This window comes from Rhinichthys klamathensis, unplaced genomic scaffold, assembly GCF_029890125.1.
Source record: "Rhinichthys klamathensis goyatoka isolate OS25496 unplaced genomic scaffold, OSU_Roscu_1.1 h1tg001095l_1, whole genome shotgun sequence".
Classification (NCBI taxonomy): domain Eukaryota; kingdom Metazoa; phylum Chordata; class Actinopteri; order Cypriniformes; family Leuciscidae; genus Rhinichthys; species Rhinichthys klamathensis.
The window spans coordinates 57,520-84,221 of NW_026607339.1; the positions used below are offsets into that span (position 1 = coordinate 57,520).

General features: G+C 40.2%; 1 long non-coding RNA gene across 1 annotated transcript; it reads right to left on the bottom strand.

Moving 5' to 3' along the window:
• Nucleotides 1-386: 386 nt before the first annotated feature.
• Nucleotides 387-26,702, bottom strand: LOC130079514 (uncharacterized). Its single transcript, XR_008806471.1, has 3 exons — nucleotides 26,616-26,702; nucleotides 17,390-17,609; nucleotides 387-963 (listed from the first exon to the last, which is right to left on the bottom strand). It is a non-coding gene; the product is annotated as an uncharacterized LOC130079514 (long non-coding RNA).

The following is a 26,702-nucleotide window of genomic DNA, read 5'->3' on the forward strand; positions in this document are numbered from 1 at the left end:
AATACTCTGATAAAGTAGGCTACAGATACTTGAGAAACTTCGGTACAACGAAGTAAAAATGACACAAATAGTTTCAGAGACTCGTTGATCTGGACACGATCGTGATGTTTCTGGCGCATCTTTACCTGGTTATACACACGGTTTGGCAGACACATATTAAATATGATTTCAAATGAATAATCAGTGAGACCGTGTTTTTAACAATTTTAATAAAAGTACATTCGTAGAAGAAAATGTACTAAATAGAACCTTAAGGGGTTAGTGTTTAGTTTTAATTAATATTTATGTTATCTCTATGAAAAAAACGAAACATGAAAGTAAATGTAAGCTATTTAGAGAACCTTTTAGGCATAAAGAGCTCTTTAGAGTTGGGTCAAGAACACTGAAGCGTTTCTCTGAGAGTGTAATAATAAAAGCCTGTCACAATGCTATATTTAATGTGTTTTTGCTCTTAATGAGACTCATTATGATATCAGGATCACCCTGAGAAAACATCCAGACGTATGTCCGTACGAATGCTGATATATTTGACCTGCATATGTAGAATATGAAGTGTGTGTGTGTCGGGAGCCAGAGGTCAGCGCTGAGATGGAGTGTGTGTGTTACGAGGGCCGACGCGTCTCCTCTGTAACGCGGGTGTGTTTGGGCCCTAATGCATCGACCTCGACCCCGGGGCCTGTAAATCAACATCTGTAAATCAACATCTGAGCCTCACATCTGCATGTTTACCTCAGAGAGAGAGAGAGAGACGGCCTGAAACTGCTCCATCATCATGCTCTGCTATTATAGTTTTGGAAATATTCAGTTTTATATGTATGTTAGGAAAACTGCTGTTAATAGCATCAGCGCTTTACTCTGGCGTCTGGTTTCTGCAGTTGTGGTGCCGGTGAATGTGATGGCCAACAGGGGGCGACAGCGTCTTCCTTCCTCAGAAACTCCTGCCAGGTCATGTTCATAAAGCGCCTGAATCATGAATAAATGCATGAGAGCGGGATCAGTGTGTGTGCATCGCATCGTTCACGCAAAGCAAGCTTTGTATAACAAACCACACAATAACAAGAAAATACCACAGATAGTTTGGTTGCCCTTTATATTACAGCATCTGCACTTACAGCGGTCTTGTACTGTAGAAAGTGATCAGCTGACTTAACAAAAATGGAGGAAATAAAATTATGAAGTAAATAAACAACATGCTTAATAAAAAAAAAATTAAGTAATGTGGAATCGTCAAGTTCACATAACTTTCAATTAAGCATCAAGTTTATTTACATAATAATTTTAAAGCAAGGGGTTTCCTCAATTTTCAAAGTAAGTGAACTGAACACTTTCTACATGTTAAGGTTGGGTTAATAAGTGCAGAGTGTGTGTATGCCGGACTGTAAAATAAAACGTGAGCAATAGAGCAGTGTGTTTGGGCCAGATGCGATTGGTTTTCCAGCTCTATGCCCCCCGAACACAGCTAATCCAGGCCCGTTTATAACTCTCCCCATACAGCGCTCAAGCAGAGGTCAGAGGTCAGATCCACTCGGGGATTTAGAGTCTTATTATAATCGCAGAACGGCGAGAGCTTCGAGGAACTGCGGGGCCGACAGGAACCCGTTACCTTCAGTCAGGAGCATGTGAACACAGACCGATCAGACGGCTTCACGTTCCCTCCCGTACAGGACAACACATCTCAGCACTTCTCTTCTCAGAACTATTATTGAGTTCATCTGAGGGAACTGTAGAAGTATTGTAGAGGAGAGCTGGAAGGGTTGTTCTGTCAGTCACTGGTATTTTCCCATCTAGTCCTTCATCGTCATCATCATCATCATCATTATCATATTCATCTTCAACATCATCATCATCATCTTCTTCTTCTCCTCAGGTCTTCAGTTTTTAGCCCAATGTTACATTTCCATGTTAATGCAAAACTCTTTATCTTACACTATCAACAATCTGCTTTTGTATGTTAACACAATATTTATTTAAAAAACTGGTATACTTTATTTTACAGTGTCATTGTTACCCGTTACACGACATGCAACTAATACACTATAATTCATCACTGAGTTATCTAATTCATGTCATTTCATTACGTTTCCCTTTGACAAAGCAAAGTAAGGCACTACTCTTCATTTTTTTGTGATTTAGTTACAGTTACTTCTGATTTCTATTTGAATTTAAATTTAATGCGGATATTTAATTTTTTATTACAATTCTATATAAGACAATAGTGGATTTAACATTAACATTGTTGAAATGTATGTTTTTAATGTAACTTTCTCCCTTTCAATACTTCAGTCAGGTCAAGAATAATTTATGCAGTTGTGTATTATTTATTTGCAAGAATTAAAAGAGCATTTCGTTGTGTTGTTCAACTCAAGGCTGATGTGGGATTGAGAAAGTAATTAGTAATAAATAATCCAAAACTTTTTAGATAGAGTAATTAGTACATTAATTTAAATACACTGTTGATGATAGTTAGTAGTTAGTAATGAATCACTGTTTTAGAGTAACTGACCCTGTAAGTACATGTATTTAATTAATGTTACTTCAGCATATAATTACTGTAACCTTACAATGAAGTGTAATTAAAATATGACTTTCTTTACACCGCTTCAGAAATATAACATCAATAATACAGTAAAAAAAACTGTTTCTTAGCATTAGCAAATATATTATTAACATCAAAAGTTGTATCTGTTAACATTAGTAAATGCATGAACAAACAATGAACATTTCGATTGAACTAACATGAGCAAAGATAATAAATGTGTTAAAAATATAATATGTTCACTAACACGTTAACTAATGGATTATGATTACTGACCTTTGTAACATGTAGCTTTTCTTGTACCTGTTGTCTGTTACTACTAACTGTAGTTACTATTATTAATAATAGTCACTAAAACTTGATTGGTCAGTCATAACATCAGCAGATTTACGCAGTTCATCGAGTTCAGACTGAAGGAGCTGATGTCGAGCGACTCGTATATGATCCTCAGGTGATGAAGATGATGAAGATGATGAAGATGATGAACAGGACTAGGGGTTAAGGGGGGTTACTGACCAAATGCAGTTTATTTCATAACTCAAGTTGTGGTTTGTTGTGAGTGTTTTCTGTTGTGTTCTCACTCATGTATGGCTTCAGTGGTTCAGCTCAATAGTAGAAGAAGAAGTTGGTCATGTTTTTATACAATGATAGTACATGTACACACACGCATGGTCATTAGAATTAATATTAGAGATTTCAGGGTACAACAAGGCAGTTTTGTTCTTCCGGCACAGACGTTTGCCCTGTAATGAGATCCAGACGAGCGAAAGAAACGGAGAAAAGCACAACTGAGAGTTTAGTGAGTCTATCGCATATTCCAGTGGATAACTGTGTACAACAGAACATCTACACAAGTATATGCAACACTTTATTCTATATTTGAATATTCAGTAGTAAATGTAGAGGAGAGTGTAAATGTGTCTGTAAACTGCTCTAGTAACATTAATGTTTCACAGCAGCAGTGTGTGTGTGTGTGTGTGTGTGTGTGTGTGTGTGTGTGTGTGTGTGTGTGTGTGTGTGTGTGTGTGTGTGTGTGTGTGTGTGTGTGTGTGTGTGTGTGTGTGTGTGTAAGTGTGGCCTGGTAAACCCTACGTTATGGGGACAAAATGTCCCCACAAGGATGGCAATATCCGAAATCCTTGTTCGTGTGGGGACATTTTTTGGTCCCCATGAGGAGATCAGCTTATAAATCATACTAAGTGATGTTGTTTGAAAATGTAAAAATGCAGAATGTTTCCTGTGATGGGTAGGTTTAGGGATAGGGTTAGTGTAAGGGAATAGAATATACAGTCTGTACAGTATAAAAATCATTATGTCTATGGAAAGTCCCCATAAAACATGAAAACACAACAAGTGTGTGTGTGTGTGTGTGTGTGTGTGTGTGTGTGTGTGTGTGTGTGTGTGTGTGTGTGTGTGTGTGTGTGTGTGTGTGTGTGTGTGTGTGTGTGTGTGTGTGTGTACGGTGTGTATCATTGTAATCATTTAAAAGGGTTATGTGATATTTATTCCCTTCTCTCACTGAAACCCTCTTATTGTTAGTGCTTAACATTAGTTGCATTCAAACACAATTGTAGTGTAATTAAAATTTTTTTTTAAAAGTTAATATAGAGAATTAATCTTTTGCACATGAAGGAAAAATAAACATATGCAATACAATAAAGTAACAAATGCTGCAAGTACGCTGTACAAATTCCCTCTATTTCAGCTGAAGACTGAAGCTCAGTAAATCAACTTGATTGTACAAAAATATATTAATCTGACTTATAAATCTCTCGTTATGCTACATCATCACCAGATATTCCATTTAATCTTTTTGTCATCTTGTTTTCTTTCAATTAGGGCCGGTTTTGTATTCAATTTGGGAACGGATCGATCGTAGGCCTTATATCTCAGTTTTTGAGTGAAAAAAAAAGTTATTTGTGGATAATTTTGTCAATTTTACATAAAATATTTATGCAAAAAATGCAGTGTTGATCCCACTAGTGTGCTTTCATTTCTAACCAGGAAATTTGTTTTGAAATGGTTTTATTTTGTACAAAATTATAGGCCAACGATCAATCAGTTTCAAAAATAAATACGAAACCTGTCCTAATTTAAAGAAAACAAGTTGACAAAAATATTGCATCCTATGTTTGTTTATAAAATAGCATAACAAGATATTTATAAGGTATTTTTTGTAGGCCGGTCATTTTTGACCGTGAACATCATAAGTGTGACTGTGCTATTTTGTACAAAATGAAAGCATTTCAAGACAAATTTCCTGGTTAAACAAGCACACTAGTGTAATAAACACTGCAATTTATTTCCATATTTTATGTAAAAATTGACCAAATTATCCACAAATAACGCTTTTTTCACTCAAAAACGTGAGGTATGTAAGCTCGGATAAATAAGGCCTACGATCCATCAGTTCCAAAAAGAAATATGAAAAACGTTCCTAATTGAATGAAAACACGCTGAATCTTATATTTAGTGATGATGTAGCATAATCAGAGATTTATACGCAATTTTTGTAGGCCGGGAACATCACAAGTGTTACAATGTGGGGGAAAAAACACAAAATATTCAAAATATTTAGGGAAGTTGTAAGACACTGGGTGAGTAAAGTCAGTATATTTTAGTCCAATGCAATAACATTAACTCGGGTTCGAACACAACATGAGGGTTCAATTATGTTGATGAGTTACATAAGTTGCCATCTGATCATAATTGTTTTCATCAGATATGTACTAAGAATGAGAGAAGCTTGTTTCGGATGGTTGTGTCATAAATCAGGCTCAGAAATATGTAAAGACTTGTGTTGAGGAAGCCTTGTTATGAGCGACACCGGGTAAGGGAACACGTAACACAACAGACTGAATGTGATTCAAGGCCCTGATATCCTCGAGAAGTTACTCTAACTAAAGCCTCTATCAGCCATTGAAATCACCTCCAGTATTCAGATTAGTGATCGATCCACATGTCTTCCAGTGGCTGACTCTTGAATGATTACACTTCATCTGTTTTCAGGCTTGTTTATTCGCTGTAATCACATGCTAACCGCGCACCGGTGTCGAGTCTGAAACTGAGGAAGGCTTAACACCTACTGTGTTCAATCCACCTCCGCAAACACTCATTTAACTAATGCCTGAATGTCAATTAGACAAAGTAGCAGATCCATTGTGTGTAACCTGGAGGTGTAAAACCGGCTTAGTCCCCGGGATTAGACGATTCCTCTAATTATTCAATCAGGACCGTTTTATGGCTCGTTTTAAATAGGAAGCGTTTATGAACGCATGAAACACTCAGACCATTACTGTAGTGACAGCTGAGACAAATATCATTTCAGGCACATCTGACATGTTCAAAGAGATGCACAATTATTGAAAACAGCTGTAGACCGAAAATATGCAGTATTGGGCTTTACAGTTTCTATATGTGGAATACAATGATCAATTGAACTTGTTATATTGAAAAAGTCATCATGAAACTGATGTTAAGCTGGTCTTTTCTCCTCTAATGTGTCGTTTATCCGAGTGAAATGTTCCGAGAACAAGAACAAATGTGGGGGCGGGGCTTGATTGTGTCTGTGGGGAATTGATTGGCTGGTGTGCGTGTGACATCACAGGAGGCGGAGTCACTGTGGCCACACCCACTGAGTGGCAGTGCTTGCCGTTCACACACAGAACACATATAAACCGTGAAAGAGCTTTGCGATCGACTGTAGATTCATCAAGAAGTCGGAGGTGTATTTTCACAGACGGCTGAAGCCACAGAACAGAGAAGCGAATGGATCTGCGATTCACAGAAACAACTAATCCAGGCGGCGAACGTGGATTCGCAGTTACCGTTTTGTGTCAGATATGTTGAATTTGGGGGTAAAATCATACCCTAGATCATATATTATATTGACAACTCGTCAATTAAATATTTTTACCATCTTATATTCTGTGGAACTCTCTCCATTTATTAAAAAACATCCATAATGATGAGCCTTTGTTCTACAAAGAGAGATGTCTGGATAATGTTAGGCAAACCAGTTGTCCTTGCAAAGCCAGTTTAGATAGATAAATAAATAGGAGAACAAATGAGTTCTTAAATAAACTCTGATGGAAACAGCTGACAGGCATCCGGATAACTTTCTACAAGTTTCTACAACATATATTGAAACAACCAGAATATCCACTGATGTTTTCGACAATCTTAAAGTTCAACCAAGCGTCAGATTTATTAGCGCTTCACAATACACATCATTTCCAGCGTACAGAACCAGCAGCTTTACAGAGAGTTGTTACGTCTATAATGCCTCTGTGTTTTTAGGGCTGGGTTATATGATGATATATATCTATATTTCATTTCTGCAGGGTTGGTCTTCCATACTCCAGTGCCGTTGAGCTTTGATTTTCCACTCTTGTGAAGCACACGATTCCCTGGTAAACGGTTAGTTTGTGTGTGTGTGTGTGTGTGTGTGTGTGTGAGTGTGTGTGTGTGTGTGTGTGTGTGTGTGTGTGTGTGTGTGTGTGTGTGTGTGTGTGTGTGTGTGTGTGTGTGTGTGTGTGTGTGTGTGTGTGTGTGTGTGTGTGTGTGTGTGAATGTGTGTGTGTGTGTGTGTGAGTGTGTGTGAGTGTGTGAGTGTGTGAGTGTGTGTGTGTGTGTGTGTGTGTGTGTGTGTGTGTGTGTGTGTGTGTGTGTGTGTGTGTGTGTGTGTGTGTGTGTGTGTGTGTGTGTGTGTGTGTGTGTGTGTGTGTGTGTGTGTGTGTGTGAGTGAGTGTGTGTGTGTGGTGAAATATCAGCCACTGTTTTCTCAGATGAAGGAATAAAGCTTTGAGAATCTCACGTTCTGTTGAACATGTCTGGATTTTAAAATCTTCTGGCGGACCCTTTCATGATCTAAGCAAATACACACATTGATCCGCTAACTAGAAGGTCTGTTGTATTATTTTGCCGTCTTGCTTTCAAAGATGATTTAATCCCCAGGGCTGTGTGATTAATATTATTTTTCTTTCGTTTTTTATTTTGGCTTCCAACGATTATGAAAACACAGTGCTTTTCCTTTCGAGCGGTGTGCTGTCAACCTTCATAACATTTACATCAGTCTGTGAGTCTCCAGATATGTTCCCCAGACTCCTATAGGCTTCTTTAGGCTTCAGGCCTGCGCTTAAATGGACAAATACACACAAAAATATGTCAGAATCCCCGTCTGGGTGAGTTTTCACTCAAACGCAGTCAGTTACGTCTTTACATTTGAACATAAACAGCTGGGAAGGTAATGGAATGGTTGTCAGTGTGTTAAATCTGCATATTTGTTCTTAAAGTGACAGCAGCCTAATAAACCTGCTGGAGCGCTGCTACACATCTTCTGAAAGAGGACAGAATCTGCAGATCAAAACACAGGAGAAGAAAAAGCAGGAATAAGCGATAGAAGTATCGCTGACGCACATGTTGTGGTCTTTGGAAAACAATGCCATTTTCTCAGCTTTTTGTTCAAAATGTTGCTTTTTTTTATGAAACGTACCCATATTCAAGCTTTGATGAAACAAAATTCATAAAGGTAAATTAAATGATCAAATGTGTTGGCAACTTTGAAAACAAAAAATGCTTGCGGGGAAAGAGTTACAGTTAAAAGTATATTTCAAGTATAAAAAATAATACCTAAATAGGAACATATAAAAGTATTCGTAAAAAAGCAACAACAAAAAAAATAGTAAACTATAAGTATGATGTTAATTTTACTTAAAGAAAACTTATAAGTATACTTGCAGTATAAACTACTAAACTTGTTGTTTACTGAGAGTATACTTCAAAGTGTACTTTCATAAACTAATAAATGTGCTACAAGTATTTGACTAAACTATCAGTATACCTATAAGTTCACTTGTAGTATAGTGGCAGTACAAATGAAAAACTTAGTTGTAAACTAGTTGTGTACTCAAAGTTTAATACGTACACTTAAAGTATACTTTTATACACTAAAAAGTGGGCCAATTTAGATAGTACTACAAATATACTACTAGTACATTGATATAAGTATACTTCCTACATAAAGTATAGTTGACCTGGAGTATCCTGGAGTAAATGGCGCTGGGGTTTACAGCAGGTTCAGCAGGTTTGTGTGTGAGTGACAGAACCGTTTCTGTAAACTGAACGTGACTCATATCTGTGGTTCTTCGCTTCTGTTTGAGGTTTCACCGGTTACTCTTAGCATCTCGGCACTGCAAGCCATGACAGGTTTGTCAAGGAAAGCAAGATGGTTTTCACATGCAAGGAGAGACACATTTGAGTGCAAACGGAGATCAGAACTAACAGCTGAACGATCCGTACGATCCGAACACCATCATGTCTTTACAATCTAAAGATGCGATAGTGAGGGGTCTCGATGGTTTAATTATTAATGGTGTCCCGTTCACACCTGGGATTAAGATATATGTGCTCATGTGAGTGTGGGGTGTGTCTGTGGGTGTGTATGTGGGTGTGTCTGAAGGTGTGTCTGTGGGTGTGTATGTGGGTGTGTATGTGGGTGTGTCTGTGGGTGTGTATGTGGGTGTGTCTGTGGGTGTGTATGTGGGTGTGTCTGTGGGTGTGTATGTGGGTGTGTATGTGGGTGTGTCTGTGGGTGTGTCTGTGGGTGTATATGTGGGTGTGTCTGAAGGCGTGTCTGTGGGTGTGTCTGTGGGTGTGTATGTGGGTGTGTATGTGGGTGTGTCTGTGGGTGTGTCTGTGGGTGTATATGTGGGTGTGTCTGAAGGCGTGTCTGTGGGTGTGTCTGTGGGTGTGTCTGTGGGTGTGTATGTGGGTGTGTCTGAAGGTGTGTCTGTGGGTGTGTCTGTGGGTGTGTATGTGGGTGTGTCTGAAGGCGTGTCTGTGGGTGTGTCTGTGGGTGTGTCTGTGGGTGTGTCTGTGGGTGTGTCTGTGGGTGTATATGTGGGTGTGTATGTGGGTGTGTCTGAGGGCGTGTCTGTGGGTGTGTCTGTGGGTGTGTATGTGGGTGTGTATGTGGGTGTGTCTGAGGGCGTGTCTGTGGGTGTGTCTGTGGGTGTGTATGTGGGTGTGTATGTGGGTGTGTATGTGGGTGTGTCTGAGGGTGTGTATGTGGGTGTGTCTGTGGGTGTGTCTGTGGGTGTGTATGTGGGTGTGTCTGAGGGTGTGTATGTGGGTGTGTCTGTGGGTGTGTATGTGGGTGTGTCTGAGGGCGTGTCTTTGGGTGTGTCTGTGGGTGTGTATGTGGGTGTGTATGTGGGTGTGTCTGTGGGTGTGTCTGTGGGTGTGTATGTGGGTGTGTATGTGGGTGTGTATGTGGGTGTGTCTGTGGGTGTGTATGTGGGTGTGTCTGAGGGCGTGTCTTTGGGTGTGTCTTTGGGTGTGTCTGTGGGTGTGTATGTGGGTGTGTATGTGGGTGTGTCTGTGGGTGTGTATGTGGGTGTGTCTGAGGGTGTGTATGTGGGTGTGTATGTGGGTGTGTCTGTGGGTGTGTATGTGGGTGTGTCTGAGGGCGTGTCTTTGGGTGTGTCTTTGGGTGTGTCTGTGGGTGTGTATGTGGGCGTGTCTGTTGGTGTGGGTGTGTCTGAGGGTGTGTATGTGGGCGTGTCTGTTGGTGTGGGTGTGTCTGAGGGTGTGTAAGTGGGCATGTCTGTGGGTGTGTCTGAGGGTGTGTATGTGGGTGTGTATGTGGGTGTGTCTGAGGGTGTGTATGTGGGTGTGTCTGAGGGTGTGAATGTGGGTGTGTCTGAGGGTGTGTATGTGGGCATGTCTGTGGGTGTGTATGTGGGTGTGTATGCGGGTGTGTCTGTGGGTGTGTATGTGGGCGTGTCCGTGGGTGTGTATGTGGGTGTGTATGTGGGTGTGTGTGGGTGTGTCTTTGGGTGTGTCTGAGGGTGTGTATGTGGGTGTGTCTGTGGGTGTGTATGTGGGTGTGTATGCGGGTGTGTCTGTGGGTGTGTATGTGGGCGTGTCCGTGGGTGTGTATGTGGGTGTGTATGTGGGTGTGTCTGTGGGTGTGTATGTGGGTGTGTCTGAGGGTGTGTATGTGGGTGTGTCTGAGGGTGTGTGTGGGTGTGTCTGTGGGTGTGTCTGAGGGTGTGTGTGGGTGTGTCTGTGGGTGTGTCTGAGGGTGTGTATGTGGGTGTGTCTGTGGGTGTGAATGTGGGCATGTCTGTGGGTGTGTATGTGTATGTGGGCGTGTCCGTGGGTGTGTATGTGGGCATGTCTGAGGGTGTGTATGTGGGCGTGTCCGTGGGTGTGTATGTGGGCATGTCTGAGGGTGGTTATGTGGGCGTGTCCGTGGGCATGTCTGAGGGTGTGTATATGGGCGTGTCCGTGGGTGTGTATGTGGGTGTGTATGTGGGTGTGTCTGTGGGTGTGTATGTGGGTGTGTCTGAGGGTGTGTATGTGGGCATGTCTGTGGGTGTGTATGTGGGTGTGTCTGAGGGTGTGTATGTGGGTGTGTCTGAGGGTGTGTGTGGGTGTGTCTGTGGGTGTGTCTGAGGGTGTGTGTGGGTGTGTCTGTGGGTGTGTCTGAAGGTGTGTATGTGGGTGTGTCTGAGGGTGTGTGTGGGTGTGTCTGTGGGTGTGTCTGAGGGTGTGTGTGGGTGTGTCTGTGGGTGTGTCTGAGGGTGTGTGTGGGTGTGTCTGTGGGTGTGTCTGAGGGTGTGTGTGGGTGTGTCTGTGGGTGTGTCTGAGGGTGTGTATGTGGGTGTGTCCGTGGGTGTGTATGTGGGCATGTCTGAGGGTGTGTATGTGGGCGTGTCCGTGGGTGTGTATGTGGGCATGTCTGAGGGTGGTTATGTGGGCGTGTCCGTGGGCATGTCTGAGGGTGTGTATATGGGCGTGTCCGTGGGCGTGCCTTTGGGTGTGTCTAGGATTCAATTGCAGTTGCAATTATTTTTGAATGACAAAAATAGAAGTAGAAGTGTCAAAATGAATGAGTTCAAGATAGAATTTTGCTGCATTCTGAATTGTTTAAAGGGGATAAAAGATGTATAACTGACCTGGCAACCGTAATATGGGAAATTGTAAGCATGAAATATCACAGCATGCATTTGCAAAATTGATGTACGGTTCACAAGCGTTATGCAAACACACTTTATCATACCAGTCTTCTGTGCTCCTGATGGAAGCGCTACTGTTATCTCCACACAAACTCAGTATATGTGTCTTCATCTCCATAAAGCTGCCACACATCATTCCTCCCGCCTATCTTAAATACCATCGGTCTCATTCACTTCAGCCTGAGAGGAAAACAAGGGTTTTCCAGAACCAGACGTGCTTCAGGACCAGAGGACTCAGTTTAGTGGAGCTTTTCATTCGCTCCAGTGTTTCTGCGTCGGTTTATAGCATGGAGACATGTGGGAGACAGCTATACATGACTGTAATGAGAACAGTGATCAGGCCCACATCAAACCAGATCTAATCAGAAACAGAAAAACTGACATTCAGGCCTCCATGCCAAAGATTGAATTTTGTGTTCTTGCATGAGGACAAATGGCCTCCTAATAAAATAGCCAGGTCAAATCTGATCAAAAATACCCTTAACCCAGAAAACACTTGGCATACTGTCTGATCAGGAGCAGTAAGTACTTAAAACGGTATGTTCTATATACTACGAATGTGTGTATAATCTGTCGTGATGTCATAGTCACGTGACCTACCAGCGGCCTCATGGGATAGTGTAGAATGAGTTAAATATAAATAAAGTGTCCTTCGTATGTGCACTTCAGAATCTCAGTTCACTTAATGTTTTATGAATGCTGTGAATTCAGACATACTGATCTCTCCACGTTTGTTTTTTGCCTACTATAGTATAGCAGGGAAGCATATTCATGAGTTTTCATGAATCCATCTATGAAATCCAATTTATTTACACAGCGTTATTCATAATTATTATTCGATGCTGTTGTTTTTTAAATCAGATTATCAGCCAATGTCATGTGGTGTGTGAAAGTCTAATTCTTTTTCACAAAGTGAACTAACGTAAACACAGTGTAATAACTCCTTTATTCTGAAGTTTTATAACGACGATTAGAAGTAAACTGGAGATATACTGTATAGTCGGCATTATTTTCACTGCTATGTCTGTAAGATAATTGGAGCTTATGTTGTGTAGACGGACAAACGTTCGACATATTTCCGAGGTCTACAGGTTTCTACCGTGTTGTTTGTTCAACCTGTCAAAAATGGCGTTTTGGCAGTTTTTTCCCCGCTGTAATTTGTAGCCATTTACAGTTTATGAAATTAAGCAATGATCACTGGCAGAAGACTCATGTTTTAAATACTTGTCACTTACAATAGCTGTTGACAAGCGCTGGTCCTGAAAGCAGCCATGCCTCATTACCTGTCAGATATCTTTCATATTAATTCAGTAGTAAACACGTGACGGACAGATCCTCGGCGCATCACAGCCTGACTCAACATGTGCCGTTCACGACTACAAAAACACTACATTCATCACACTTTGTTGAAGCTGAAGTCTCAGGCTGATGACATTTGCAAAGATGTAGGATGTTGTTTTTTGTGTGTTGGGTTAAGGTGTGGGCTTCGAAACTTCACGGTCTAGTGAACACAATGTGAGATCTCATCCGCTGAATGAGTGCGGCAGGGACGGCATGCCACGCATCACGCTTTTTATCCGATTCTATGAATTCTTTGAATTAATAAAATAAAAACAAAATCAGTGAAGGTCGAGTCACTGCTGTCAGAACGCTCAAACACACACAATGTTTCGATAGCAACTCTGTATTTGCAGGTTTCTTGGAAATCATCTGAAGATGGCCAAACTATTAAACATCCACCAATCACCTTTAAGTTAATTAAACATGAACTCATTCCCCGCCATTGACACAATTTCCCGTCGCTCCGTGTTTTCTCTGTTATACGGTAGGGGGCGCTATTGCTCATCTACTGAGAGATTACTGAATCTCCTGATCAAAACACAGGAGAAGAAGAAGATCTGCTAAACCAGGGCTGCGTCTCAATGTCCACACCATCCATTAGAATAAGTGTGTCAAAGTATAGTGTGTGTTGAAGAGCCAGGATCGTCTACTATTCCCGAAGTGTGGATCCTTGCTCTCTATAGTATAAAGTGTTAAAAAACTACAAACATGGCGGATCTGCGCGACCGGCGGTGAGAGGTTTAGATGAAGGTTTGAGTAAATAATCCAAGTTTAAACTGATTAAAAAAAAAACACGTTTAGGGCTCAAGCACCGATAGTGTGAGGAGGACCCTATTGGTCCGTTTTTATTATTTAATGTTATCCATGTTATATTTCATCTGCAATAACAATGTGGACTTTTATAAAGATCCGTTTGGACATTAACTTTTAAATGCATCGTTATGCATTAATATGAGGAGAGTCGTGTGAGTTGCGTAGTCGTGTAAGGGTGTAGTGTAAGTAGCGCCTCTACTGGCGGAAACCCTCCAGTGTGTTTCAGAGGAACCACTGGACGTCACAGCCGTGTTGCATTGTGGTCTATGGATCTGAAGTGTTCATGTAGACTCGTTCACTCGCTCACAGTCCTGAGAGCGGTTCTGTAGGTGAACACACTTCGGCGTATCGGCGAGGAGGAGGAGCTCGGGAAGTCCACACGTGTGTGTCTGAAAGTGGAGGTAAACGCAGCAGAAGAGGATGAAGAAGAAGCAGAAACGAGTGATAGAAGCATTGCTGACGCACATGTAAAATAACACAATCACCAACATTGATCAGCATATTAATCAAACGGCCTAAAGTTCCCAGGTTGAGTTCAGGACTGTGAAGCTTTGAGGTGTTGATGGACTCGATCGACTCCATCTGTGTTTCATCATCGTTCTGGGTTCGAAACACTATTTTCCCAGCTTTATATGCGAAATGTTGTTTGTTTTCCCACATTCAAGTGTTGATAAAAAAGAAAGCATGAAGCTAGAATAAAATGTTTTTGTTCGTTTGTTCTTTCTTTTGATTTAGCATGTTCAGATATTCCTTCTAATATTCTATGAAGGTTTGGTGAATCTGACAGTAATGAGTCTGAAGTTGCTGGTCCGCACTGTAGTTGTGTGACTAACGCAGTGTGTTAGTGTTCGGCTGTCATGAAGATGAAGATCTGCCAGTGTTCAGACGTGTCGAGTAACAGAAGATCTCCGAGCACTAGTGTTGTGTGTGAACATGCCCACCCATTCAACAAACGCCCTTCCCCTCTCATTTACTTTCTCATGCTAGCAAACCTCGCGCTGACAAATGTGTGTTTTATGTCTGTGTGTAAATAAATGTGACTGTGTCTGTATATGCGTGCCTCTGTATCTTTCTGTTTGTCCTGTCCATTCAGACGAACAAACACCAGCACATGCATGTGCACTCGACTGGAGACATGGGAAACACTGTTGCCATGAAACAATGAGTTTGTTTGTAGCCTCATGTATATCTAAACCTGCGCTGGCGTTCTGCTGCTTGACATTCATGCGTAACTGAGGCTTACTCTGCGCCAGCGCTGGCGTTCTGCTCCTCGTTTGCATGTTATACCTGAGAGATTACAGTTCTGCACAAGCACTGGGACCAGTTCAGCATCTGTGTGGGAGAAACCGAGGATCATTATAAATAAATACACCAATGACGACATCTTTAAAACGACATGCATTCATTTCACACTCAAACTCAAACTCTATGAACCCACAGGACAATCTACACATTTACAGACTGTTAAACTTCACTTCAAAACCAAATATAGTACAAAACTAAAAAGACATTTCTATAGTAACATCAAATTTAAATATGTTCTGAATCTAAAGAATCAACTGCTACCAAATTAGATGTAGCTGAACGCCTTTTTGTACTGTAAACATGGATCATGGATCATAAACTGTCAATCTTGTGTTTAAAGAAATCTGACAGAAGACAATATTGTATAATGCTCCTGTTTTGTATGAGTGATAAAGTGTGTTTGTTGAGTGAAATCTTTGCTGGTGTTCAGGAAGAATGGCTTGATTTGAGACACGAATGAAGTGTTTAGTGCATGTTGAATGTGAATGAACTGCCGTGAAGCTAAAGCTGGTTTGGAGAACTGAGTGAAGAGTTTCGAAAAAATGACCTGAATATTGAGAAATGTGTCCTTGCGATTTTATTTTGCAATAATAAAAATGTTTCCATCTCAATGTCTATGGCTAGAATAGCGTAGCAGTCTGAGCAGAAAGCGACCGCATGCAGGTTTACATGGACGTCTGCTCGTATCGCCGGATTTAACGGTTTATGCAAAGCATAATCTCACCTTTGTATCGAGAACCGTTTGAATCGGAGCTCATCAAACAACTCAAGTCACTCATGTGGAGATTAATGATCATCTTAATGTGTGACACGATCTCAGATCCTCCTGAAACCAACCGCTGAAACCTCAGAACAGGACAGTAGACGAGTTTACTTTAGTGCCGACAAAACCCCGAACCGTGACACACTCGCCCAATTTACACTCACACACACCGCGGGCTTTCTGCATGAGAATATGTGCGGGTGTCAAAGATTTGGACGACGACTGACAGCAACTTGAGGGCGAGTAAAGCATGTAGAACACAAATGAGAGTAACAGGTAAAGAGGAGCCGGTGGGATTGCTTCAGAAACAGCTTGTTAGAACGGCGGCCCCCATTACAGACCCGCGGCTCATCTTACCCACGCCTCCACACCTTCACTCGCAAATTAGATGGAAAGCTGGAGCTGCACCTCTCATGTATATTTATCCCAGATCCCTGCGGGACAGGCAGGCTTGGCTCCGCTCCGGATAACAAATGCAATTTGATATAACATTTGGCTTGTTTTTACTCCTCTTTTATTGCTGTCAATCAAGAGAAAGACACTTGCTATTCTGCCGTTTCCAAAGGTGAATGAAATGAACATGTCAAACTAGTGTGGAATAAAAACATGTTGCTTTAGCGCAGGTGTATGTCTAATATCTGAACAGTTGGCCGCTTGACACGATCGCGCATGCATGACTATATAAGCCGAGGCGTCGACACATGAAGCAGATCGAGAAGTTTGCTGTGTTCAGTTTGGCAAGTCAGCTCATAATTTAGTTGAAGTGCAAACGCAGGGATTATGGGCTTGAGTCGAGCACAGGCTCCACGGGAGGTCTTTCACTGAACTGGGTGCGGCCCACAGAAACACGGCACTGTTTTCTTTTCCACGTCTTAAAAGCGCATTCATCAGGCCTTTACTGTAAGCCAGCTCACTTTTCAAGTTCATTCCCTGATGAAGAGTGTGTGTGACCTGGTTACAGCAGTGCATAGAGAGAGTGTGTGTGTGACCTGGTTACAGCAGCGCATAGAGAGTGTGTGTGTGTGTGAAGGAGCATAAACACATCCACTGAAAACCTGCTGATTCAGACACCATGAGGAAGAGTGGTGTTAATGAGGAGGAAATATCCTGCAGCATTTCATACACACACACACACACGTCTGGTTCACTATCTTTGTGGGGACTCTACATAGACATAATGGTTTTTATACTATACAAACTGTATATTATGTCCCCTTACTCTAACCCTACCCCTAAACCTCCCCATCATACACACACACACACACACTATATATATATATATATATATATAATAAAACTATATAAATGTAATTTAGTATGTTTATTAACCTATTTCCCTCGTGGGGATCCGCTGGCTGCTCCTCAATGTAGGAGATCTCAGGTTTGACTATCCGTGTGGGGACATTAAGTCAATGTAATAACAATCTGTACACACACACACACACACACACGAGCTGTGGTTCAGAAGCATCACGAGTTGCTGTGACTGGAGGAACGGTGATGTGAAAGGAAGAGCCACCGGAGAGGGAGATGATCCTCCTGTCAGCCTGATGAAGGGCAGGTGTGTGTGTGTGTGTGTGTGTGTGTCAGCTGTTCTGCAGGTCTGACCTGTCCTGAAGTCAGATTCGCCTCAGGCCTGCTCTTGTTTTGACTGCGCTCCGGAGCGCCACTTCCGAGGATCTCTCCATTCAGCTTCTCTCCGCCGACATGTCTGAGCCAGGTGTGTGTGTCGACAAGTGTTTGCTCGTCACAGAGAGAACAATGAGTGGCCGCAGTGGGCGTCGCGCTCGTCTGAGAACAGGAGACAGAAGGGAGAGTCTCCTCTTAGCTGAAAAACAGATCCGTTTAAGAGTTTGTGAAGTTCTTTTCTCAGGCCTGTCCACCTTTAATTGCTCTCGCTGTCACAGAGCGTCTCCTCAGTGATGCACACGATAGTCATATTTATATAGCGCCTTTTACAATACAGATTGTATCAAAGCAGCTTCACAGTGATAACATGAAAATAATACAACAAAGTTTGTTTCTAAAAGAAAATTGCGTCAACGTCCACCTTAAGTAAGGCAGATCAATAATATTATTGAATATTAAATGTCCCCAACTAAGCAAGCCAAAAGCCAAGGCAACGGTGGAGAGGAACCCAAACTCCACCAGGGACAGAATGGAGAAAAAAACCTTGTGAGAAACCAGACTCAGTCGGGGGCCAGTTCTCCTCTGGCCAACGAAGGAACAGTCCTCGATACGATACTCAACTGTCCATTCAGTTATACGTATATAAATGGTCAATATAAAAGCCTTGCACTACTGAATAATTGACTTCTGCTGTGGATTACAGATCTTCGTAATATCTTATGCATGCTGAAGTGCTTGTACAAGGGACTGAACAAACATGTTAACTAACGTGAAGCTCTGAATGCTTCATATCAAGGGCTTTTAGTCAAACAGAGCCAGTATATCTGTCATGTCTCAGCGCTATCTGCCATTTCTGATAAGCTGAACGACACACTAGACTGTGTTTCTAACGTACACATCTGCATTCTAGAGTCCCAGATCACAAACATATGTTTGTAACACTTTATTTCGATGGTCCACTTCAGACAATCTACTAACTACAAGTAACTACATGTCAACTCACTCTCATTAGAGCATTAGTAGAGTATTAGTAGAGCATTAGTAGAGCATTAGTAGAGTATTAGTAGAGCATTAGTAGAGCATTAGTAGAGCATTAGTAGAGCACAGTCGAGTATTAGTAGAGTATTAGTAGAGTATTAGTAGAGCACAGTCGAGTATTAGTAGAGCATTAGTAGAGCATTAGTAGAGCATTAGTAGAGTATTAGTAGAGCATTAGTAGAGCATTAGTAGAGTATTAGTAGAGCACAGTCGAGTATTAGTAGAGTATTAGTAGAGCATTAGTAGAGTATTAGTAGAGCATTAGTAGAGTATTAGTAGAGTACAGTAGAGTATAGTAGAGTATTAGTAGAGCATTAGTAGAGTATTAGTAGAGCATTAGTAGAGTATTAGTAGAGCATTAGTAGAGTATTAGTAGAGCATTAGTAGAGTACAGTAGAGTATAGTAGAGTATTAGTAGAGCATTCGTAGAGTACAGTAGAGTATAGTAGAGTATTAGAAGAGCATTAGTAGAGTATAGCAGAGTATTAGTAGAGCATTAGTAGAGTACAGTAGAGTATTAGTAGAGTATAGTAAAGTATTAGTAGAGTATTAGTAGAGCATTAGTAGAGTATTAGTAGAGCATTAGTAGAGTATTAGTAGAGCACTAGTAGAGCACTAGAGTACAGTAGAGTATAGTAGAGTATTAGTAGAGCATTAGTAGAGTATTAGTAGAGCATTAGTAGAGTATTAGTAGAGCACTAGTAGAGCACTAGAGTACAGTAGAGTATAGTAGAGTATTAGTAGAGCATTAGTAGAGTATTAGTAGAGCATTAGTAGAGTATTAGTAGAGCATTAGTAGAGCACTAGAGCACAGTATAGTACAGTAGAGTATAGTAGAGTATTAGTAGAGCACAGTACAGTATAATAGAGTATTAGTAGAGCATTAGTAGAGTACAGTAGAGTATAGTAGAGTATTAGTAGATTATAGTAGAGTATTAGTAGAGTATTAGTAGAGTATTAGGCAAGGTAAGTTTATTTATATAGCACATTTCATACACAATGGCAATTCGGTAACACTTTACTTGAAGGGGTGTACATAAGACTGACATGACACCTTCATAACCATGACATGACATATGTCATGAATATGAAGTAGGGTTTATGCATGTTTATGACAACTGTCATTAAGTGTCTTTCGCTCAATAATGACATTTTGAATGCAAATATGACATTGTTTAAGATGTCTTTGTTATGACACCTTGACATAAACCATAACATCATAACCTGTCAGTGTCTTTGTCATGACAACTTGACATTAAATTAAGTTAAACTGTCATGTGGTTGGTTTTGACATTGGCTGTCATGAGGCATTATAACTGTGTCATGAATATTTTTCGTGACCTCAACTACAGTGGTACACATTGAATTTGTCATTAAAAGGTTATAATGGCCTTATGACAGCCAATGTCAAAACCAACCACCTGACAGTTTAATGTAATGTTAACCAATAAAGCTAAGTGGTTTCTTAAGTTTGATAATTAATCTGCTATGTCATGTTTATGACAGGTTGTATTGTCTTAGTAATGTCAAGTTGTCATGTAAAAGACACTGGCAGGTTATGATGTATAGCCTATTGGTTTATGTCAAGGTGTCATAACAAAGACATCTCAAACAATGTCATATTTGCATTAAAAATGTCATAATTGAGCGAATGACACTTAATTACAGATGTCACAAACATGCATAAAACTTCCTTCATATTCATAACATATGTCATGTCATGATTATGAAGGTGTCATGTTAGTCTTATGCACACCCCTTCAAATAAAGTGTTACCGGCAATTCAAAGTGCTTTACATAGAAGAAATTAAAATAATCAAAACTAATAAGAATAATTAAAACAGTTTAGTAAAAACAGTCGGACGAACAGTGGCACAGTGCTCATTCAGTAAATGCACAGCTAAACAGATGTGTTTTGAGTCTGGATTTGAATGTGACTACTGTAGGAGCACATCTGATCTCCTCTGAAAGCTGGTTCAGCATAATAGCTAAAAGCAGACTCTCCTTGCTTAGAGTGAACCCTTGGTATTTCTAGCTGATGTGATCCTGATGATCTGAGTGATCTGTTAGGTTTATATTCAGTGAGCATATCTGCAATATATTGAGGTCCTAGCCCATTGAATGATTTATATACCAGTAATAATACTTTAAAATCAATCCTAAATGTAACTGGGAGCCAGTGTAAAGATCTGAGGACTGGTGTGATATGTTCATGTGTTCTGGTTCTGCTCAGCGTTCTGTATAAGCTGCAACTGTCTTATGGTCTTTTTAGGAAGGCCAGTGAGGAGTCCATTACAATAATCCACCCTGCTGGTGATGAAAGCATGCACAAGTTTCTCTAAGTCTTGATTGGAAACAAAGCATCTAATTCTTGCAATATTTTTCAGATGATAGTATGCTGATTTAGTTATTGCTTTGACATGACTACTGAAACTAAGGTCTGACTCTAGAGACACACCAAGATTCCTGACTTGATTTTTAGTTGTTAGACCCCTAGCGTCAAGGTATGCATTCACCTTGAGAACTTCATCTTTGTTTCCAAACGCAATGACTTCAGTTTTGTCTTTGTTTAACTGAAGAAAGTTTCGGCACATCCAACTGTTTACTTCATCAATGCATTGGCACAGGGAGTCAATGGGGCTGTAGTTGTTAGGCGATAGGGCTAAGTAGAGCTGTGTGTCGTCTGCATAGCTGTGGTAAGAGATGCGGTTCTTTCTCATTATTTGGCTCATTGGGAGCATATACAGGTTGAATAGGAGTGGTGCAAGAATTGAGCCTTGAGGGACTCCGCATGTCATGGATGTCCACTCAGACTTATGGTCTCCTATACTCACATAATAACCTCTCCCTTCTAAGTATGACCTGAACCATTTTAGGACTATCCCAGAAAGCCCCACCCAGTTTTCCAGCCTGTCAAGAAGTATGTCGTGATGGACAGTGTCAAATGCAGCACTGAGGTCGAGTAGTACCAGCACTGATAATTTGCCTGTCTCTGTGCTGTGATGCGATCGGAAACCAGATTGAAAATTGTCAAAGAATCCATTCAAGCTTAATAATTTGTTCAGCTGATTGAAGACAACTTTTTCAATGATCTTGCCTATGAAAGGAAGATTTGAGATTGGTCTATAGTTGCTTAAGATGGTCTTATCCAGATTGCTCTTTTTCAGGAGGGGCTTGACAACTGCAGTTTTCAGGGAGTTTGGAAAACTCCCAGAGAGAAGTGAGGCATTTAGCACTTCTAGGAGATCTGCTTCTAAGCTGTTTAACACACTTTTGAAAAAAGATGTGGGAAGTGTGTCAAGGGCGCAGGTTGATGTTTTAAGGTGCTGTACCGTTTCTTCCAAAATTGTGCCTTCGATTTCTTCGAAAACAGACATAGTAACTACTTTCTCAGGTTGTGGTCTGATCTGTCTGACCCCAGTGCGGCTCAATGATGTGCTGATCACCTTTTTGATATTATTGATTTTCTCAGAGAAGAAAGAAGCAAACTCCCTGCACTTGCTGTCTGAGAGCATTTCACTGGGAATCTGGCTTGGGGGGTTTGTCAGTCTCTCTACAGTAGCAAAAAGAGTGTGTGTGTTGTTTAAGTTTCTGTTTATAATATTCGAGAAGAAAGTCTGTCTAGCTTTGCCAAGTTCCATATTGAAGGCATGGATGCTGTCTTTGTAGATGTTATAATGGACTACAAGTTTTGTCTTCCGCCACATGCGCTCTGCTCTTCTGCATTGTCTTTTCATATTTTGCACAGCTGTTGAGTTTCTCCAAGGTGCTTTTTGTCTACCACTCTTCCTGACTTTCACAGGAGCAATATCATCAATTACACTTTTAACTTTTGAGTTAAAAGTATTAAGGAGAAAATCAACAGAGTCAGCAGATATGCTTGGTTTTAGAGATATGGCCTTCATAAATAGCACACTAGTGTTCTCCTTTAAGCATCTCTTCTTGACAGACACAGATCTAGTTTCATTGGCAGGAGAGATCAATATATCAAAGAAAATACAGAAATGATCAGACAGTGCTACATCCTTAATAACAATCGATGAGATGTTTAGACCCTTACTGATAAGTAAATCTAGAGTGTGTCCACGATTGTGTGTGGGACCATGTACATGCTGAGTCAGATCAAAAGTTTTTAAAACAGTTTTGATTTCTTTTGCCACATTGGTTTCTGCATTATCTATGTGGATGTTAAAATCTCCAGCAATGGCAAAACAGTCAAACTCTGAGGAAATTGTTGATAGCAGTTCTGTAAAGTCCTCAGCAAAGGCTGGAGAGTATTTTGGAGGCCTGTAAATAATGATAAGTAAAATACGTGGAGCACCTTTTAACACAATACCCAGATATTCGAAAGATGGGTAATTCCCAAATGATATTTGCTTACATTCATAGACATATTTAAAAAGAGCAGCTGTCTTCTAACCAAGTTTCATTTAGAAACATAAAGTCCAGGTTGTATGTGGTTATTAAATCGTTGACTAGAAGTGATTTATTTTTAAGTGAGCGGATGTTTAAAAGTGCTAACTTAACCGTCTTACTTTTTGTCCCCACAGCAATCTTAGTTTGGCGTGTAATAGGCACCAGATTAGATGGATTTCCTGTACGGCTTTTGAAGGCCTTAGATTTTCTATCATGTAATTGAACAGCAATAGAGAAATATTCAGGCACACTGGGTTCCCGCTTGTTTTGTAAACATTTAAGAAAGTTACTGTTATCATAGTGGGGACCCGACACATATCACTGAGAGCTGGTATCAGTTGTTTTTGGTTCACCTCGAGCAGATGGAGGGTGTGAGCCCTGGCGCTGTGGCAGAGGCCGAAGAGCTCTCACAGGAGGAGGAGGAGGAGGAGGGACTGGGCCCGCAGGCTTTGGTGGTTGTGGGGCCTGCCGTTTTTTGGTTGACATCTGGGGGCTTGCAGCAAAAGAGTGGGATAGTTTGGTTCCAGCATACACCAGTTTTTCCATTTTCTCTGAGAAGCACAGAAGTGGAGATGCTGGAGAGAGGGATAACGTGTCTGGGGAGAGGGGTTGTTGCTCTGGTGTTATCGGAAACACCATTAGTAGAGTATTAGTAGAGCATTAGTAGAGTATTAGTAGAGTACCGTAGAGCATTAGCAGAGTATTAGTAGAGTACCGTAGAGCATTAGCAGAGTATTAGTAGAGTATTAGTAGAGTATTAGTAGAGAACAGCAGAGTTTTAGTAGAGTATTAGTAGAGTATTAGTAGAGCATTAGTAGAGTATTAGTAGAGAACAGCAGAGTTTTAGTAGAGTATTAGTAGAGTATTAGTAGAGCATTAGTAGAGTATTAGTAGAGAACCGTAGAGCATTAGTAGAATATTAGTAGAGTACCGTAGAGCATTAGCAGAGTATTAGTAGAGTATTAGTAGAGTATTAGTAGAGAACAGCAGAGTTTTAGTAGAGTGTTAGTAGAGTATTAGTAGAGCATTAGTAGAGTATTAGTAGAGAACAGCAGAGTTTTAGTAGAGTATTAGTAGAGTATTAGTAGAGCATTAAAAGAGAACAGCAGAGTTTTAGTAGAGTATTAGTAGAGTATTAGTAGAGCATTAGTAGAGTATTATTAGAGCATTAGTAGAGTATTAGTAGAGCACCGTAGAGCATTAGCAGAGTATTAGTAGAGTATTAGCAGAGTATTAGTAGAGTATAGTAGAGTATTAGTAGAGTACAGTAGAGTATTAGTAGAGTATTAGTAGAGTACAGTAGAGTACAGTAGAGTATTAGTAGAGTATTAGTAGAGTATTAGTAGAGTATTAGTAGAGTGTTAGTAGAGTACAGTAGAGTATAGTAGAGTATTAGTAGAGTATTAGTAGAGTATTAGTAGAGTACAGTAGAGTACAGTAGAGTATTAGTAGAGTACAGTAGAGTACAGTAGAGTATTAGTAGAGTATTAGTAGAGTGTTAGTAGAGTACAGTAGAGTATAGTAGAGTATTAGTAGAGTACAGTAGAGTATTAGTAGAGTGCAGTAGAGTACAGTAGAGTATTAGTAGAGTATTAGTAGCGTATTAGTAGAGTATAGTAGAGTATTAGTAGAGTACAGTAGAGTATTAGTAGAGTATTAGTAGAGCACAGTAGAGTACAGTAGAGTACAGTAGAGTATTGGTAGAGTATTAGTAGAGTACAGTAGAGTACAGTAGAGTATTAGTAGAGTATTAGCAGAGCATTAGTAGAGTATTAGTAGAGTACAGTAGAGTACAGTAGAGTATTAGTAGAGTACAGTAGAGTACAGTAGAGTATTAGTAGAGTATTAGCAGAGTATTAGTAGAGTATAGTAGAGTATTAGTAGAGTACAGTAGAGTATTAGTAGAGTATTAGTAGAGTATAGTAGAGTATTAGTAGAGTACAGTAGAGTATTAGTAGAGTATTAGTAGAGTACAGTAGAGTATTAGTAGAGTATTAGTAGAGTACAGTAGAGTACAGTAGAGTATTAGTAGAGTATTAGTAGAGTACAGAAGAGTACAGTAGAGTATTAGTAGAGTATTAGTAGAGTACAGTAGAGTACAGTAGAGTACAGTAGAGTATTAGTAGAGTACAGTAGAGTATTAGTAGAGTATTAGTAGAGTATTAGTAGAGTACAGTAGAGTACAGTAGAGTACAGTAGAGTATTAGTAGAGTATTAGTAGAGTACAGTAGAGTATTAGTAGAGTACAGTAGAGTACAGTAGAGTATTAGTAGAGTATTAGTAGAGTATTAGTAGAGTACAGTAGAGTATTAGTAGAGTATTAGTAGCCTGTGCTTAATATCTGCTAACTCTTTATTCTGATGCTCCTCAACAGATATTCTACTGACTATCAGTAACTTTGTAACTACAGTACATATCAACTTATTCCCTATCATAACAGTCTAATTATTCTGTAATGAGAGTTACCAACGCATTAGTAGAATGTCTAAAGTGGACTATCGAAATAAAGTGTAAAATATGAAAATTCACACCTGTGGTATAATGTAAACAAGGTTCTTATACAAAGATCTTTTAATCAGACGTTTGATGATATTATTGGCTGTATATGGGTCATTCCTACAGTTTGCTGGATTCTGTACTGATACTGAGAAACTCTGTCTATAATAAAACACACACTGGTCAAGCTCAGGCTAGTATATCCTATTAATCCTGAACTAATATTTCACATGTGGAAATTTTCCACTTTGTTAAATGACATTTTTACAATGCAATGTGTAACAGGGTAGATGTTTTAAGAAGGAGGGAATAACGATACTGTATTTATAAAACATTTTCATGTCCAGTATAAATGTACACAACATGATTATGTTTTACACTGGTAAATAAGTCTTCTTCAAATTAGGAAATGAGAGAAAAGTTTATGACAGATACTTTTATCTTGGAGTTGCTTTCCTTCCAAGGAAATGATGTCACTTCCAGCAGGTCATGTGATTTAGCATACGCTTAAGGCTTAAAGGGCAAGTCGCACTAAAGTAATGGTGGACTGGAGTTTGTATTGAACTAATTTAAAGGTTTTTTAACCTTTATTTGTGTAGCACTCTTACAATGCAGAGTGTTTCAGAGCCGCTTTACAGTGATAACAGGAGAATAAAGCAACAGAGTTTGTTTCTGCTGTAGAGCAGCCTAACTGTTCGAACATTTAAAAGGATCACAATAAATTGTATTTTATGCCAAAAAGAATAAGTAACTGTATATGCTCAACATTGCCATTTTAGAAATATATATGTGACCTTTATTTCAAAGTGAAGTTGAGAAAACATGATTGGGGACATTTGTCTGTCAAGTGCTTCAAAAACTTTTCCTCTAATCTCAGATTCTCTAATCATTATTGTCCCAGCGGGATTGACAAAGACCAGGATCAGCATGTGTTGTGCAATAGTAATAGCAATAGTGATCGACCACGGCTGATCAGCAGAAGTCTTTCAGTAAGACAGTGATAACATGAGTTAGCCGGAGACCTACACAATATACAACTCAAAAGTATTTCGAAGTATTTCGAACACCATCTTTCAAGAGCAAGCGGTTTGCGAATCCTGCATTGAACTCCAAGATTTGAGAAGCAGTCGTCAGTAAAATAAAGGGAACACAGCAATAGTTTAGGATTACACTGCTGTGTATCATGATAAAGATGAACTTTAACCACTGAGTCTTCACATGCTCGTCCTTGGGCAGTGAAATAAACTGGCTTTACCTTCAGATTGTAGAGCACAGCATCTTCTGGACATGATGCTGTCCAGTGTCCACAGGATCCGCTGCAGTGTTTGAGGTTCAAGTTTTC